Raw genomic sequence first — 18,448 nt, forward strand, 5'->3', positions numbered from 1 at the left:
TCTCTATTAATATTCATTAATCTTAATGGGTTGGATTTAGTTTATTGAATTAACCATTAACCCAATAAGTCATTAACCCAATGAACCAATGAGTCTAACCCATTACTCAATGAGTCTAATCTGAATTCATTCGAGTCAAACTCAATGTGTATAATTCGAATTAGACTTAACCCTATAACGTAACTCATTTCCAAATCAACATATTCTTTGTGTGTGACCCAATAGACTCTGATAACGTTGGCAATGTATCTAAAATTAATTTAGATACATAAGCGATGAGTGGTATCTAGCAATGCATCATTTCTACCCTAGTGACGAGAATGTCGAGAACCAACCTAACCTTTCCTTGTTTATTATCTTGTATAACTCAATTCTTCTATCATTGATATCTAGATTTATCAATAAGGCATAGACCGTATCATCCTCTTATCAATCTTTGTGTTTATTGATCTCTAAGTAGACACACTCAATCAAATAATCTCAATATTGCATATTGACTCATTTGAGCATGACCATGCATTCTTGTGTCCTACTAATCAAGGAGTCCACAGATATCGCTTCCGTTATATAGAAGGAATATATTCCATCTATATCACTCACATCCCTCCGTATAACTTATTGCATACCAGTGATTGACTTTATAGTTCATCTTGTTACATGTGACGTTTGTCGATACCAAAGTACACAACTCATTATGTAAGGAACCATAGTGACTTCAAGTCTAAAGACTATTCATACCAATAATCACATGAGAATATTTATAACACTCATATAATGATCCATGAAATATTCTCATGGAGGGTCAATTCAATACATATTCTCTAATATATACTCATGTGTCAATATGATATCTCATATCCATGACTTATGGGATTAAGTCATCAATTGACCTACATGCTAGTTTCAATGCATTAATATTACTCTTGAATATTAATGTTTGACTATAAATAGTCAAGAGTGGTGTCTATATATATTTACAGGCTCCCAATTGTTATGTTGTAGACTAGAACGTACTATCTTAGGACATTATTATGCTTATTCATTTGACACTAAACTGAAAACATATAATAATCAACTTTATCTTTTATTAATAAGTGAAATATGATAAAAAAAAAATTACCTTTTTCAATTATCTCATAATTGGTATTAGGGCTAATATTAATAATCTCCTACTAGCACTAGTGACAATCACTGAAATATCTAATACCCAATGACCTAGTGTGACCATCATGGTTCCTCTGTGCTAAAGCCTTGGTCAAAGGATTCGCAATGTTAGCATCGGTCGGTACTCTGCAAATCCTCATATCTCCTCTATCGATGATCTCAAATGAGATGAAATTATCGTAGTATGTGTTTGGATCGTTGATGAGAGCGAGATTTCTTAACCTGTGCAATAGCCCCATTGTTATCTCAATGGAGGTCTATTGGGTTTGCTATACTAGGAACAACACCAAGATCTATAATGAACTTCCTGATCCAAACAGCCTCTTTAGTTGCAGCTGAAGCGGTAATGTACTCGGCCTCTATTATAGAATTAGCAACTGTGTCTTGTTTTAAACTCTTCCATCTCATAGCACCACTATTTAAGCAAAATACATACTCTAATTGCGATCTGTAATCATCATTATCAGTTTGGAAGCTAGCATCGGTGTAACCCTTTCCAGCAAACTCTTCATCACCTCCAAAGATCAAGAAATAATCTTGAATTCTTCTCAAGTACTTAAAATTATTCTTGACTGCTATCCAGTGACCTTCACCTTGATCTAACTGGTAAATGCTCGTCATGCTTAACTCATACGAGACATCTGGGCGAGTACAAAGCATGACATACATGATAGACCCTATAATAGATGCATAAGAAATTTGATCCATGCGGTCATTTCTTCCTTAGAAAAGGGGCATTGAGTCTTCGAAAGACTCACACCATGTGACATCGATAGAAATTCCTTTTTGAAATTCTACATGGTAAAACGTTTAAGCACCTTGTCAATATTTGTACTCTGACTTAGACCAAGCAATCTTTTAGATCTTTCTCTATAGATCTTGATGCCTAAAATGTAGGCTACTTCACCTAAGTCCTTCATTGAGAAACAATTCCCAAGCCAAGTCTTCACTGACTAAAGAGTAGAGATATCATTTCTAATGAGAAATATGTCATCTACATATAATATGAGAAAGATGACTATGCTCCCACTAACCCTCTTGTAGACACAAGGTTCATCTTCATTCTTGATGAAACCAAATGCTTTGATTGCATCATCAAATCAAAGATTCTAACTTCTAGAAGCTTGCTTTAATCCATAAATGGATCTTTACAACTTACATACCTTTTCATCATTCTTTGGATCTACAAAACCCTCAGGTTGTGTCATTACACATCCTCAAGTAGATTTCTGTTAAAAAATATAATTTTGGCATCCATCTTCTAGATCTCATAATCATAGTAAGCTACAATAACAAGCATGATCCGAATAAACTTGAGCGTCGCAACTGGTGAAAAGTTTTCATCATAGTCTATACCATGAATCTGTTAGTACTCCAAGGTAGTTTTGATGTGATTAACCAAGTCAGGTTAGGTCCTGTTGATTTTCACAGGAAGTCGAGCGAAAGACATAGCTAGCGAGAAGGACGGCACGGGAGAGAGGCGACGGCTCGGTGCGTTCGAGGGATGAGGTGTTGCGAAAGAGTACACGGGCGGATGAGAAACAAGCACGCGATGTTTATGAGGGACGAGAAGCTGGAGCGGAAGATTGCTCGAGGAGACGAGGAAAAGACGTAGCTAGCGAGAAGGACGGCACGGGAGAGAGCCAATGAGCTCGGTGCGTCCGAGGGACAAGGTGTTGCAGAAGAGTACGCCGGCGGATGAGAAGGAAGCACGCGGTGATTCCGAGAGACGAGAAGCTAAGAGCAGAAGATTGCTCGAAGGCAGGAAGTTGGGTTCGAGTGAGCCCTATTCCGAATGACCGAGATCACCCAAGCGAGCGGAGCCGGAGCGGAAGACTCAGACCAAGGCGAGCAGAACCGTAGCAGAAGATTGGGATCGAAAGTCTATAGGATGTTGACTTTCTTGGTCCGGGCTCCTAGACTCACCTGACTCCAAGCGCCTAGAACCCTTTCGAGTGCCTAGACCATGATATTTATCCGAATCATGTTAAACATGATCCGTTGCGATGGGGGATAAAGTTTTATCCCCCTTCAGGCGCCTAGAACCCTTCCAGGCACCCCGACCAGGGCTATGAATACAGCCTTAGTCCCAGAAGCCTAGACACAACACCATAGAGCACTTGTAAATGATTTCTTTTGTCTAGCTTCGTATTTCTAATGCTTCAACTGCTGTAAAGAGGCTTCCCCGTCTGAAGGAGAAATTAGTGCACTTTTCACTTCCTTAGATTAACAACCTCCCCGGTTGTAACCAAGCAATTCATTGTGCATCTTCCTTTTTAATTAGTCTTATATATTTTATGCAAGTGTTAATTTTGTTAAAGTTATAAAATCTTGAGGAAGGTTTTCATTTGTCTTTATAGGGCTATTCACCTCCCTCTAGTCGGCCGCCAAAGGTCCTAACAAGTGGTATTAGAGGCAGGACATCTTAGAAGAACTAACCGCTGACTGAAGCACAAGAAATGGCTAGTGCAAGCATCTACCCACCAGTACTCGAGAGGGAGTTCGCATTTTGGAAACATCGAATGGAGGTATATTTTAAAACTGATTTTGATATTTTACTAACAATTAAGTATGGTTTTTATATGCCCAAAAGCAAAGAAGGAAATGAACTTGAGAAGCATCAATGGACTGAAGAGTAGCGCAACAACTTCATGGTTAATGGTAAGGCTGAGTTTCACCTTCTAAGTGTTCTACCTACTCAGGATCTCCAAAGAATCGGCAAATATCATAGTGTAAAAAACTTTGGGAAAAGTTCTTGAAACTCTACGAAGAACCTAAAGAAGATAAATCTGATCCCTCGATGGGCACCGGTCGTCATCAAGAGAATCCATGATCGAGGAAATTACCGGAACATCTCTTATAGCTGAGTACCTACCTGAAGAAAAAGAAAACTCGTCCGAGATAAGCATCGATGAAGGGGGAGATTCTTCAGAAGAAAGCATCAATGAAGGAGGAGGAACATTGGAAGAAAGCAGCTCTACAGGGGGAGTATCAGATTTTGAGGTCAATAAGGTAATTCAGGTATGATCTCTACCTTTGGATAAAATGTTTGAATTTATAAAACTATTATCGAAAAATTGCTATAAATTAGAGAATGAAAATAAGGAGTTAAAATCAACCTTAGCCATATCTTGTCGATTAAAAGATCTTGACAAGATTAAAACTGAAAATTAAAAATTAAAAATTAAAAATTGAGAATGCAAATTTAAAGGATCAAATAGAAAACTTAAAAAATTCTACATGTTTAAATTTATTTGCTTCAACTTTCAGGAACTATAAAAGATTAAATTGGAAATTTAGATATTATAAAGGAAAAATTAGAAAATTGTCTAGAAAGTATATTCCTCAAAATTTTAAATTAACCCAGTTGGAAGAAATCTTATTGGGTTACAAAAACATGTTTAAGTTGATTGTTTATGGACTTAGGGATTTCAAAAAGAAAAATTAAATGTTGAAATTCTTTAAGAGGCTTTGTTTAGAAGTGGTTGATGATCTAATAACCAAGAAGACCTAGTGCCTCGCCACAGTCTAGAAGTCAATTAGTGAATTAAATATTTAATTAACTTACTGTTAAGCAATTAGTGATTATAAAAATGATTTAAAATGTCTATCAAAATTTTTAGAAATTATTTAAAAGTTAACTTTTTGAGAATTGTTAAATTTTTTTTGGATTTTTTTTACGACAATTTCAACTATATATGAAATTTTTTTCTGCCTTAAATATGTTAATTTTTTTAAAATTATCCCTTAGACCTTTTATCATTGTTAAGTAGAATTTCTCTTGTGGTACCCCATTTTTAATGTTATCAAAAGGAGGAGTAGCAAAGAGTAAGTCTAGGGGGAGGGTAGTATAATTTTTTCTTAATTGTGTACTTAATCTTTGTACTTGCAAAAAATTAACTAAATTTTTGTACTGCTATTTGTTTATGGTTTACCCTAACTTAACTTGAGTTTGATCACATCAAAAAGGGGGGAGATTGTTAGTATCCTAAGGTAGTTTTGATGTGATCAACCAAGTAAAGTTAGGTCTTGTTGATTTTTAACCCCGTGTCTAAGTGTGCAGAAACTTAGGAGCACAGGAAGTCGAGCGATAGACATAGCTAGTGTTACGAACTGCAAGTGCACGGATTCGTCATCAGTAATAAAGATTATCGATCCCACGAGGACTGGTTATAAGCACTAGCGATGACTCACTTAGGATTAGATAAATTACTGATGGTTGTAAGTTATCTAAAGAAAAGGGGTTCGGAAACAGAAGCGAGAACTAGCAAAGAGGAAGTAATAGACTTGGTTTATGAAGAGTCCTAGGAGTTCGGTTTCATTGTGGTGATATTGATGTATCACATCCTATCCTTTACTCATTGTCCCTCAACATGCATTTGTCGAAAGCTGAAGTATCTAATCTTAGATGCCAAATAAAGAAGATCCCTATGAAATCCTATTACAGCTAACCCCTGCCATTAGGGCGCCTCGGTAGATCACAAGAACACTACTCTAATTGGTGTCACTAAGGATAGAGATAAGGAGCTTAGTTTGGTCTCTTACTTCCTTGTAGAGGAGCTGTCTCTCCTTTCAAGGAAGTACCCTAGATATCTATGAACGGGTTACCCCTGTCACTAGGGCCCCTTGGGTGTATGATCTAGGATATTCTCTCTACAAGATAGGCAATTCCTACACAATCAATTAACACGATATAGAGATCGAGTAGTCGAAACAAAGCAAGCGAAATCATCTAATGAAATAGAGGCAAAAGTATGAGTCTACATCAAACCAATCCACAACTACTCTCTCATCCTAAAACAAATAATCTACTCCATAGACGATGGAGAAAAACCTGAAGACATAATGTTAAGCATGCAATTCTCAAACAAGAAGAGAGAAAGAGAAAAGATGTTTATCCAACGACAACGTGCAATCTTCGAATTCAATCCTTTGCTTCTGGAGTTGATGTGGTGATGAAGGATCGCTTGGACGGAGGTCCTGGACGGCGTAAAATGGCACTAAGTCAATTCTCTCCCTGAAGGCTCGCTTCCCGGTTCTCCCCCCCGCCCTTGAGGAAAAGGGTTAAAACCCTTTTATAGGCTAGGGCGCGGCTGCGGCGGCACGACTGTGTAAGGATGGCATGGTCGTGCCCTTTCTTGTCTCTGGCTGCGCTGCACGACCGTGCCAATTGGCACGACCGTGTGAACCTGGGGCTCGGCTCTGGGGACACGGCCGTACAGGATTGCACGGTCGTATACTGCTTGGCTTCGGTCATGGGGTGCACAGTCGTGCAAGTATACACGATCATGTACTGATCTTCCTCTAGGTTGGTCGCACGGCCGTGCACTTTCCTTCTCCTGTTTGGCCACACGGTCGTGCGAGGTTGCACGGTCGTGTTCTCTAGCTTGTTTCGGTACGTCGGCAATCGCTGTTTTTGCTCTGAAAGTTATCTCTGTCAACATAAAATCAAACAAAGAGCAGATATCCAAACAAAAGAGTATATATGATGAGTACATGATAAAAGAGGTCATCATACAGAGAATATGTACGTATAAAGCAAGTGAATGTGCATTAAAAACATGCATAAACTATCATAATATTTACGCACATCAGCTAGCGAGAAGGACGGCACGGGAAAGAGACGATGGCTCGGTGCGTTCGAGGGACGAGGTGCTGCGAAAGAATATGTGGGCGGAAAAGAAGCAGGCACGCGATGTTTCTGAGGGACGAGAAGCTGGAGCGGAAGATTGCTAGAGGAGATGAGCAAAAGACGCAGCTAGCGAGAAGGATGGCACGGGAGAGAGCCGATGAGCTCGGTGCGTCTGAGGGACGAGGTGTTGCAGAAGAGTACGCAGACGGATGAAAAGGAAGCACGTGGTGATTCCGAGGGATGAGAAGCCAGGAGCGGAAGATTGCTCGAAGGCCAGAAGTTGGGTTTGAGTGAGCCCTATTTCAGATGGCCGAGATCACCTAAGCGAGCGGAGCCAGAGCAGAAGACCCGGACCAAGGCGAGCGGAACCGGAGCAGAAGATTGGGACCAAAAGTCAACAGGATGTTGACTTTCTTGGTCCGAGAGCCCGGACCATGATGTTTATCCGGAACACATCAAACGCGATCCATTACGATGGGGATAAAGTTTAATCCCCCTCCAGGCGTCTAGAACCCTTTCAAGCACCCCGACCAGGGCTATAAATACACCATGGTCCCAAAAGCCTAGACACAACACCAGAGAACACTTGTAAATGATTTCTTTTATCTAACTTCATATTTCTAGTACTTCAACTACTATAAAGAGGCTTCTCTGCCTGAAGGAGAAATTAGTGCACTTTCCACTTCCTTAGATTAGCAACCTCCCCGGTTGTAACCAAGCAATTCGTTGTGCCTCTTCCTTTTTAATTAGTCTTATATATTTTATCCAAGTGTTAATTTTGTTAAAGTTATAAAAGCTTGAGGAAAATTTTTCGTTTGTCTTTACAGGGCTATTCACTTCCCTCTAGCCGGTCACCAAGGGTCCTGATAGAATTTGCTTGATTCCTTTAGTCACTAATCTATCTTTATAGGTATGCAAAAGACCATCCATGTCAGTCTTCAGTTTGAAGACCCACTTACATCCAATGAGTTTAATCCCTTCAGATGGATCAACTAAAGTCCATACTTGGTTAGTGTACATGTATTCTATTTCGGATCTCATGGGCTCTAGCCATTATTCAAAATCTGGGTCATGTATCGCTTCCTGATAAGATGTAGGCTTGTTGAGACCAACAAGAACTACATCACCGTAGTCAGACAAGAGAAAAAAATATCTCTCAAGTTAACGACGGGTCCTATCAGATCTGTGTAGAGCTTATGCTACTTGAATAGGTTGTTACTCCACAACTTCTTGCGGTGTTAACAAATCATGATCCACAACATCTTGTGGTACATGTTCAATTTTCATCAAGGCGTTGGTGCTAGTTTATGCATCTTGAATTTCTTCAAGATCGACTTTACTCCCATAAGTTTTTCTAGAAAGACACCAGTTCTGGCAACAAGCACTTTGCCTTGTGTGGGATTATAGAAGTAATATTCCTTTGTTTCCTTGGAATATCCTACAAAATAGCACTTGTTTGATTTGGGTCTTGTTTATCTAAGACTTATCGTCGAACATAAGCCTCACATCCTTAAATTTTCATGAAATACATATTGGGACTTTTCTCAGTCCATATCGTATATGGTGTCTTTATTGGGGGTCAATTTGTAGCTTGAGGGGGGTAAATAACTCGTCGCATTCATTGACTTGCTTCATGATGATGATGTGCAGCGAAAAACACTCAAGCAACGCTAACACTAGGATTTACTTGGTATCCACCTCAAGAAGAGGTGATTAATCCAAGGATCCGACCCTCACTCACTCATCCAATATGAAAACACTCCTTTACGGTGACTACCGAAGGCGAAGAAGTCTTGTAAAAACTCACAATACAACAAGAAGAAAAGGGAAACAAATACAAGTAAAATCTTACAAGATTTACAACATACAACTGAAACCTTAGCTTATTCTTCTTATCTGGAATCCCTCTTGACCTTAGAAGGGCAGCAATAGTTTGCTCCAAGAAGCTTCAAGAACCTTGCGTGAACCTATGAGAATGATCGTAAGAAGTGGAGAGGAAAAGAAATGGAATCACTGCGAGGAAGACGGCTTTAAACCCGACGCTTCCTTCATAATGGTCACAACCCAATCGATTGACCAATCGATTGGGGAGGCTTGAATCGATCGATTGATCAATTTAGAGTGCCTCTGTGCTCTCTAGAATAAGACATGAATCGATCGACCGATCGATTCAATGCTTATCACGACTCACGCCATTTACAACACCCCAATCGATCGATCGATCGATTACCGGTGCCCAATCGATCGGCTGATCGATTGGGGAAGCTTCTGTGGTCACGATTTCGCCTCCCAATCGATCACTCGATTGATTGGGCCAGCCTTCACTCATGGCACATCTTCAATTAATCGGTTGATCGATGTAAAGCCCGAAAAATTCCCGAATTTATTTTAGAATTATTCTACGATTTTCTGGAATTTCTAGATATTTTTCCGGAATTTTCCGAGTATCGGAAGTAGCAAAAATAATTAGAACCGTAAAATAGCTTAGGCGGGAATCGAACCCGAGACCTATGGTTTACGGATAAGTTTAGTAACCGGTGAACCCAGCAGGGCCGTGCTGAAAGATAGGAGAACCAAATATATTTATATTAGAGTTGGGTTCATTAAACCACTTAATATAAATAATAAACTTAAGTTGGGGTTTGGGTTATTTTGGTTCGGCACATCCTTCTCCACCGAAACCCAACGCCACCGCCGCCTCTCTTTTCTTCTCCTCTTCCTCACGCACGACACACCAAGCCAAGGGTCAAGGGATCACCTTCCGGCGATGACTCCAACACGAAAAAGGTTCATCTCCGCGAGAGGAACGCGAAGACGTGAACGGATCGTCGAGAGGATCAGTTTTCCGGAAGACCTAGCGGATAGAATTGTAAGAAAACCTTGCGATTGAGGTAAGAAACCCCTCACCTGCAGTATAATTGCTCTCGCTTGTTAGTTTTGGCGTTAGTTCAGTAATTTTACAGTTTTCAGTTTTAGGGTGTGCTTTTAGTGCACACCAAGCATTCGGTAGAATGCCCAGTTCAGAAGGATGCACCAATAGGTGTCCTAACAGCATGTAAAATATATTAGAAACATTTTTATTCAGTTATTTATCAGTTATCACAGCTATATGGATCAGATATCCATTGGGTAGGCTCCCACAGTAGCCTCTAGGTTCAGATAACCTAGCTCTAGGTTCAGATAACCTAGAACAGCAAAGTAAAATAAAACAGTATTCAGTATTTTACTTTCATTCAGTTGGCACTGTACTTGGATCAGATATCCATGGGCTGGACTCCCACAGTCGTCCCTAGGTTCAGATAACCTAGTAACCCTGCTAGATTCGGAACTTGCAATCCCGGGTCTCGTAGGGATGCGCGCACAGTAAGTGCAGTTGCCAGGGCCCAACAGCATGTTTAGTATTTTCATCTATTATATGTATAGTTTTCAAATTTGAAACCAGTGATGAGAACACTAATTTAGCTTTCAGTTCAGTTCAAGTCCAGTTTACTTGATTTGAGTTCGTGTACAGATTTAGATATATGCTTGACTAGTTCAGTTTCATGCTCAGTTTATAAGTATGCCATGATCAGTTTAGAGCATGCTCAGTTTATATGTTATGCCATGCTTTGTGTGATACCATGCCATGCCATGCTTGCATATTCCGTATATTTTGCAAACAGCATGATTTAAAATCATATTTGCATCGTATGCATGTTTTTGTGAGTTAGATGGTTTCTTACTAAGCTTATTGGCTTACAGATACTACTTTTCTTATACTGCAGATACCGGTAAAAGAAAAGTGGATTAGCGGAGGCTGGAGGGCGATGCTACGATGATGTGTGTGTGCAAGGGGTCTGGAATAAAGATCCTTGGGATCTATACACTTTTATTTCAGTTTTAGCACTTAACATGTCTAGTTTCATACTATGTTTTGTTTAGCTTATCACGTTTAGAACATTAGTACTTATATGCTAGAATGTATCTCCATTGTTTTAGAACTGTTGTGTGATGATTTGGCACGCTAAAGTGCTGAAATCAGAACTCTCGAGTGAAATCAGACACTGATCGATCCCCAGACCGATCAGGGTCTGAGCTGTTCCACTGGATCGGTCAGCCGACCGATCCAGCGAGATACAGTATGCTACTGTATCCTCCTGGACCGATCCAGCTCGATACAGTAGTCTCGGAGGAGATTTCCAGGTGCCTGGATCGGTCAGACGACCGATCCAGCATCGAACAGAGGGCATCCCAGCGTCTCCAGGTGCCTGGATCGGTCCGCAGACTGATCCAGACACACCTGGATCGGTCCATCCGACCGATCCAGCCTCTGCTGAATCGGTCCGCAGACCGATCCAGCAGGGCATAGAATCGTAGTAAGCTTGATCGATCCGTGGATCGATCAGCAGCTAGCTGGGAAGTTAGTTTGAGTTCCTAGCTCAGATGGGAGGTCAAGAATCCTCCTTAGCACATGCACACCAACCAGAAAGGGTCTTGAATCCTTCCTTATAACCGCATGGGTGCATCAGTTGTCAGATTAACAGAGTCAGTTAGTGAAATTTTATTTTACCCAGTTTTTCGCACAGTACGGCACAGTAGTTTCAGTAGTTAATGTAGCGATCCGGCTCACAGCCTAGTACCCAGAAGTCGGGTCGTTACAGAGTGGTATCAGAGCAGTGTTCCATACTTCCTACACACACATCAGCATTGTGCCTACAGCTTCCAAGTAAGAACATCTCTCACTCAGTTTTGTTTTCAGTTTTCATATCAGTTATATGTGCTTCATGTTTTGCTATCATGTTGGTAGTTAATTAATTCATGTTTACAGTAATAGTATTTAACATGTTGCCTGTAGTTAACTATAACATGATAGACTAGTTATATTTATGTGTTCTCTGCTATTTAGAAAATGGTACGAGGACGTCCAGCTAAGAAAGCAGCAGCGGCTGAGCCCCAGCATGAGGCAGGCAGTTCAGTGCCTCCCCCAGACCTTACAGCACTAGTGGCTCAGCTACAGCAGCAGTTAGCTGAACAGCAGCAGGAGATAGCTTCCTTAAAGGTTAACCAACAGACGACTCCCCCAGTCACTCCAGTACCGAACCTCACTACTCCAGTAATCACAGAGGTTGTACCAACTCAGCCTGCAGTACCAGTCCCAGTAGCCCCAGCAGCAGGGGCTAGGAGAGAAGCTTACCTTATCCAGTGGCAGAGAATTAAGCCCGAGAACTTCTCAGGCACCAGCGAACCATGGAATGCTCAGGCATGGTTTAAAACACTGGAAAGCATGATGGAACTTCTAGACTGGCCAGAGTACGAAAAGGTGAAGTGTGCCTCCTTCTGTTTAACAGAAGACGCACGCATGTGGTGGGAGCGGATTAAATCGAAGTGGCCAGTAAACCAGATGACATGGGCCAACTTCGAGAAAGAATTCTTCCAGGAATTCTTTCACATGCAAGTCACGAACCGACACTATGACGAGTTTACAGAATTTCATCAAGGCAACCTATCAGTTCAGGAGGCCGTGAAGAAATTCAACAGGTTGGCCCGTCTGTGTCCAGAATTAGTCAGCTCAGAGAAGGAACGAGTACGCTTGATGCTGAAGATGCTCAGACCAGAGATCGCAATGAATGTGGCTGGTGGCGTTCATAGGCCACAAACCACAGAGGAGCTAGTGAGTAGTGCTCTGATCACCAAGCACTATCGGACAATATCACCCCAGGTGTTTCCACAGAGCCCAAGGACAAGCTAGCTCAGTACTCAAACAGCAGGACATAGCTCCAATCGGAAGGGGAAACGCAAGGCAAGCAATGACCCAAAAGGAGGACCAGCGGGAAACATTCCAGACATCCCAAGTGTGCTACTTGTGGGAAACATCATCCAGAGTTTGCCGCAAGGGTACGCGAGGTTGTTTTGAATGTGGATGAAGGGCACATGGCTAGCAGGTTCGAACAAGAACCTTCCTCCTCACCGATACAAGATGGAGCTCGGCGCCAAGACTACATCGGATGTATCGTCTTAGATGGTCCATGATCAGGCAGATTAGAAGCCCCACGGCTACCACGAATGCCGGATTTTCTCACCGACGAGAGGACGTAGCAAATGCCTCGGCGGTTGTCACAGTCGATCAAGATTTTACAAAGATAATGCAACCTGTCTTATTCGACATCGGGCAACCCACTCTTATGTATCCAGGGCATTTGCCGAGAAATTAGCAACACCTCCAGAGGTACTCAATAGTCAGTTTCTGACAACGCTACCCTCAGGAGACATTATGGCATCTACGCACTGGCTCAGAGCAGTGCCAGTCATTATAGCAGACAGAGAACTTTTTAGTGATCTGATAGTGCTAGAAATGACTGACTACGATGTCATCTTTGGAATGGATTTCCTGATCAGATACGGCGCTTCTATAGAGTGTCGTAAACAGAAGGTCATATTCCAACCTGAAGCAGGAGTACAGTTTGAGTACATGGGAAAACCAAAGAGAAAAGCCAGGAAGTTTCTCTCAGCATTGAAGGCACAGCAGCTAATGGATTCAGGATGCATGGGATTTTTGGCAAATGTAGTCAACACCAGCCAGGACAAGAACCAACAGCTATCAGAGGTTCGAGTCGTTTGTGACTACCCAACAGTCTTCTCTGAAGAGCTACCAGGCTTGGCACCAGACAGGGAGATTGAATTTGAGATAGAGCTCATTCCCGGCACAAATCCAATTTCCAAGGCACCGTACCGCATGGCTCCAGCAGAACTGAAGGAACTTCAGGAGCAATTACAGGAGCTTCTTGACAAGGGTTTCATACGCCCTAGTCACTCACCATGGGGGGCACCTGTGTTGTTCATGAAGAAGAAGGATGGAAGCATGCGCCTATGCATAGACTACCGTGCCTTGAACCAGGTCACAATTAAAAACAGGTACCCTCTCCCCAGGATAGATGACCTGTTTGATCAGCTAAAGGGAGCCACAGTGTTCTCTAAAATTGACCTTAGATCAGGATATCACCAGGTTAGAGTCAAGGAAGGTGATATACCTAAAACAGCTTTCAGGACCAGATACGGACACTATGAGTTTGTAGTCATGCCTTTCGGCGTGACAAATGCTCCAGCTACTTTCATAGACCTCATGAACAGAGTATTCAGAGAATACTTAGACAAGTTTGTCATCGTGTTCATCGATGACATTCTTATCTATTCAGGCACTCCGGAGGACCATGCAGAGCATCTGAAGACAGTTTTGCAGATCCTTCAGCAGAACCAGCTGTACGCCAAATTCACGAAATGTGAATTCTGGCTAGACCAGGTGGCCTTTCTCGGTCACATTATCTCCAAAGATGGTGTTATGGTAGATCCCAGCAAAATAGAAGCAGTAAGTAACTGGAAGAGACCTAGGAACGCTAGAGAAATCAGAAGTTTTCTGGGATTAGCAGGCTACTACAGGAAATTTGTAGAGGACTTCTCCAGGATAGCCTCCCCACTGACAGCTCTCACCAGGAAGAACAAGAAATTTCAGTGGACGGAGAACAGATTCAATGAACTAAAATGGAGATTGACCATTGCTCCTATTTTAGCTATACCAGAAAACACAGACAGCTTCGACATCTATAAATTAGGAGCAGTACTGATGCAGCAGGGCAAGGTGATCGCCTATGCCTCCGGACAACTCAAGGATTATGAGAGGAACTATCCTACTCACGACCTTGAGCTTGCAGAAGTGTTCGCTCTCAAGATTTGGAGACACTATTTGTATAGAGCTCAGAGTGTATATGGATCATCAAAGTCTGAAGTATTTCTTTACTCGAAGGATCTGAATATGCGACAGCAGATGGTTAGAACTGGTCAAGGATTATGACATAGATATCCTCTACCATCCAGGAAAGCTAATAAGGTAGCAAGCGCACTCAGCAGGAAGTCCGGTCTACCTTATTATCTTTTATGTCACCACCCCTAAGGAAGGAGATTACGACTTTTAGTCTCGAGCTTATAGTCAGCTTTCCACTATGTCTTTAGCATCTACCTTGTTTGATGATATCCAGACAACAGATCAATCAATCCGAAAATCAAGCAAGGGTTAGCGTAATCGTAAAGTGAGAGTTGAGTGTCCGCCAGGGTAGTGTCTTGTGGTGACGATTTTGTGTTCCGATCGGGAGGAACTACAACAGATTCTAGACGAGGCTCACAGAACTCCCTATGCGATGCATCTGGTTCCACCAAAATGTATCGGGATCTAAAGAAACGATTTTGGTGGCACAGGATGAAGCGAGATATCGCCAGACACGTCAGCATCTGTCTAACCTGTCAAAGGGTTAAGGGAACATCGGCGACCAGGGAGTTCATTCAGATTCCGGAATGGAAGTGGGAGGATATCTCTATGGATTTCATAGTGGGATTACCCGAACCACGAATGGTTTTGATGCTATCCGGTAATAGTCGACGGGTTGACTAAATCAGCCCACTTCTTAGCTATCGAATATCCTATTCCATGGAGCGATTAGCTCGGTTGTATCTCAAGGAGATTGTCAGGTGCATGGAGTCCCACGAACCATAATATCGAGGACGAGATTTACATCACACTCGGAAGTGTGTACGATCCTATGGGCACCCGCTAAAATTGATGACCTTCCATCCTCGCATGATGGTCGACAGAGCGAGTAAATCGTGCTCAAGATATGCTCCGAGCTTGTGCCCTAGATTTCAAGGAAGTTGGTGCAAATATCCGAGTCTAGCGAATTTGCATACAACAACAGCTATCGTGCCACTATCGGCATGGCACCTTATGAGGCACTCTATGGGCGGAGGTGCAGATCACCAATCTGCTGGTATGAGAGTGGTGAATGAAGGAACTAGAGCTTCAGACGATCTAGTAGCAGCATACAGCAGATTCGCCAGAGGATAGAGACAAGACAGAGCCGTCAGAAGAGCTATGCCGATACACGACGCAGACCCCTAGAGTTTTCGGTTGGGGATACAGTTTTCCTCAGAGTAGCTCCTATGAAGAGAGTCATGCGTTTTGGGAAGAAGGGCAAGCTAGCTCCCAGATATGTGGGACCATACCTTATCACGAAGAGAGTGGGCAAGGTAGCATATGAGCTAGAGCTACCTCAGGAGATGTCCGCTGTCCACAACGTATTTCATGTCTCCATGCTGAAGAAGCATATTCCAGACGCCACCCAGGTGATTGAGCCCCAGTTGGTACAGGTCCGTGATGATCTCAGCTATGACAGTCGGCCTATTCAGATAATAGACCGAGCAGTAAAGAAATTACGGAACAAGGAAGTACCATTAGTCAAAGTCAGTTGGCAAAATCACACAGCAGCAGAGGCGACTTGGGAGACAGAGGCCAGCATGAGACAGAAGTACCCAGAATTGTTTTAAGTTCGGGGACGAACTTTTTATAAGGTATGGGGGATTGTAAAGCCCGAAAAATTCCCGAATTTATTTTAGAATTATTCTACGATTTTCTGGAATTTCTAGATATTTTTCCAGAATTTTCCGAGTATCGGAAGTAGCAAAAATAATTAGAACCGTAAAATAGCTTAGGCGGGAATCGAACCCGAGACCTATGGTTTACGGATAAGTTTAGTAACCGGTGAACCCAGCAGGGCCGTGCTGAAAGATAGGAGAACCAAATATATTTATATTAGAGTTGGGTTCATTAAACCACTTAATATAAATAATAAACTTAAGTTGGGGTTTGGGTTATTTTGGTTCGGCACATCCTTCTCCACCAAAACCCAACGCCACTGCCGCCTCTCTTTTCTTCTCCTCTTCCTCACGCACGACACACCAAGCCAAGGGTCAAGGGATCACCTTCCGGCGACGACTCCAACACGAAAAAGGTTCATCTCTGCGAGAGGAACGCGAAGACGTGAACGGATCGTCGAGAGGATCAGTTTTCCGGAAGACCTAGCGGAAAGAATTGTAAGAAAACCTTGCGATTGAGGTAAGAAACCCCTCACCTGCAGTATAATTGCTCTCGCTTGTTAGTTTTGGCGTTAGTTCAGTAATTTTACAGTTTTCAGTTTTAGGGTGTGCTTTTAGTGCACACCAAGCATTCGGTAGAATGCCCAGTTCAGAAGGATGCACCAATAGGTGTCCTAACAGCATGTAAAATATATTAGAAACATTTTTATTCAGTTATTTATCAGTTATCACAGCTATATGGATCAGATATCCATTGGGTAGGCTCCCACAGTAGCCTCTAGGTTCAGATAACCTAGCTCTAGGTTCAGATAACCTAGAACAGCAAAGTAAAATAAAATAGTATTCAGTATTTTACTTTCATTCAGTTGGCACTGTACTTGGATCAGATATCCATGGGTTGGACTCCCACAGTCGTCCCTAGGTTCAGATAACCTAGTAATCCTGCTGGATTCGGAACTTGCAATCCCGGGTCTCGTAGGGATGCGCGCACAGTAAGTGCAGTTGCCAGGGCCCAACAGCATGTTTAGTATTTTCATCTATTATATGTATAGTTTTCAAATTTGAAACCAGTGATGAGAACACTAATTTAGCTTTCAGTTCAGTTCAAGTCCAATTTACTTGATTTGAGTTCGTGTACAGATTTAGATATATGCTTGACTAGTTCAGTTTCATGCTCAGTTTATAAGTATGCCATGATCAGTTTAGAGCATGCTCAGTTTATATGTTATGCCATGCTTTGTGTGATACCATGCCATGCCATGCTTGCATATTCCGTATATTTTGCAAACAGCATGATTTAAAATCATATTTGCATCGTATGCATGTTTTTGTGAGTTAGATGGTTTCTTACTAAGCTTATTGGCTTACAGATACTACTTTTCTTATACTGCAGATACCGGTAAAAGAAAAGTGGATTAGCAGAGGCTGGAGGGCGATGCTACGATGATGTGTGTGTGCAAGGGGTCTGGAATAAAGATCCTTGGGATCTATACACTTTTATTTCAGTTTTAGCACTTAACATGTCTAGTTTCATACTATGTTTTGTTTAGCTTATCACGTTTAGAACATTAGTACTTATATGCTAGAATGTATCTCCATTGTTTTAGAACTGTTGTGTGATGATTTGGCACGCCAAAGTGTTGAAATCAGAACTCTCGAGTGAAATCAGACACTGATCGGTCCCCAGACCGATCAGGGTCTGAGCTGTTCCACTGGATCGGTCAGCCGACCGATCCAGCGAGATACAGTAGTCTCGGAGGAGATTTCAGGTGCCTGGATCGGTCAGACGACCGATCCAGCATCGAACAGAGGGCATCCTAGCGTCTCCAGGTGCCTGGATCGGTCCGCAGACCGATCCAGACACACCTGGATCGGTCCATCCGACCGATCCAGCCTCTGCTGAATCGGTCCGCAGACCGATCCAGCAGGGCATAGAATCGTAGTAAGCTTGATCGATCCGTGGATCGATCAGCAGCTAGCTGGGAAGTTAGTTTGAGTTCCTAGCTCAGATGGGAGGTCAAGAATCCTCCTTAGCACATGTACACCAACCGGAAAGGGTCTTGAATCCTTCCTTATAACCGCATGGGTGCATCAGTTGTCAGATTAACAGAGTCAGTTAGTGAAATTTTATTTTACCCAGTTTTCCGCACAGTACGGCACAGTAGTTTCAGTAGTTAATGTAGCGATCCGGCTCACAGCCTAGTACCCAGAAGTCGGGTCGTTACAATCGATTGAACCACAGTTCAATCGATCGAT

Source organism: Zingiber officinale, chromosome 5A (assembly GCF_018446385.1).
Source record: "Zingiber officinale cultivar Zhangliang chromosome 5A, Zo_v1.1, whole genome shotgun sequence".
Classification (NCBI taxonomy): Eukaryota; Viridiplantae; Streptophyta; class Magnoliopsida; order Zingiberales; family Zingiberaceae; genus Zingiber; species Zingiber officinale.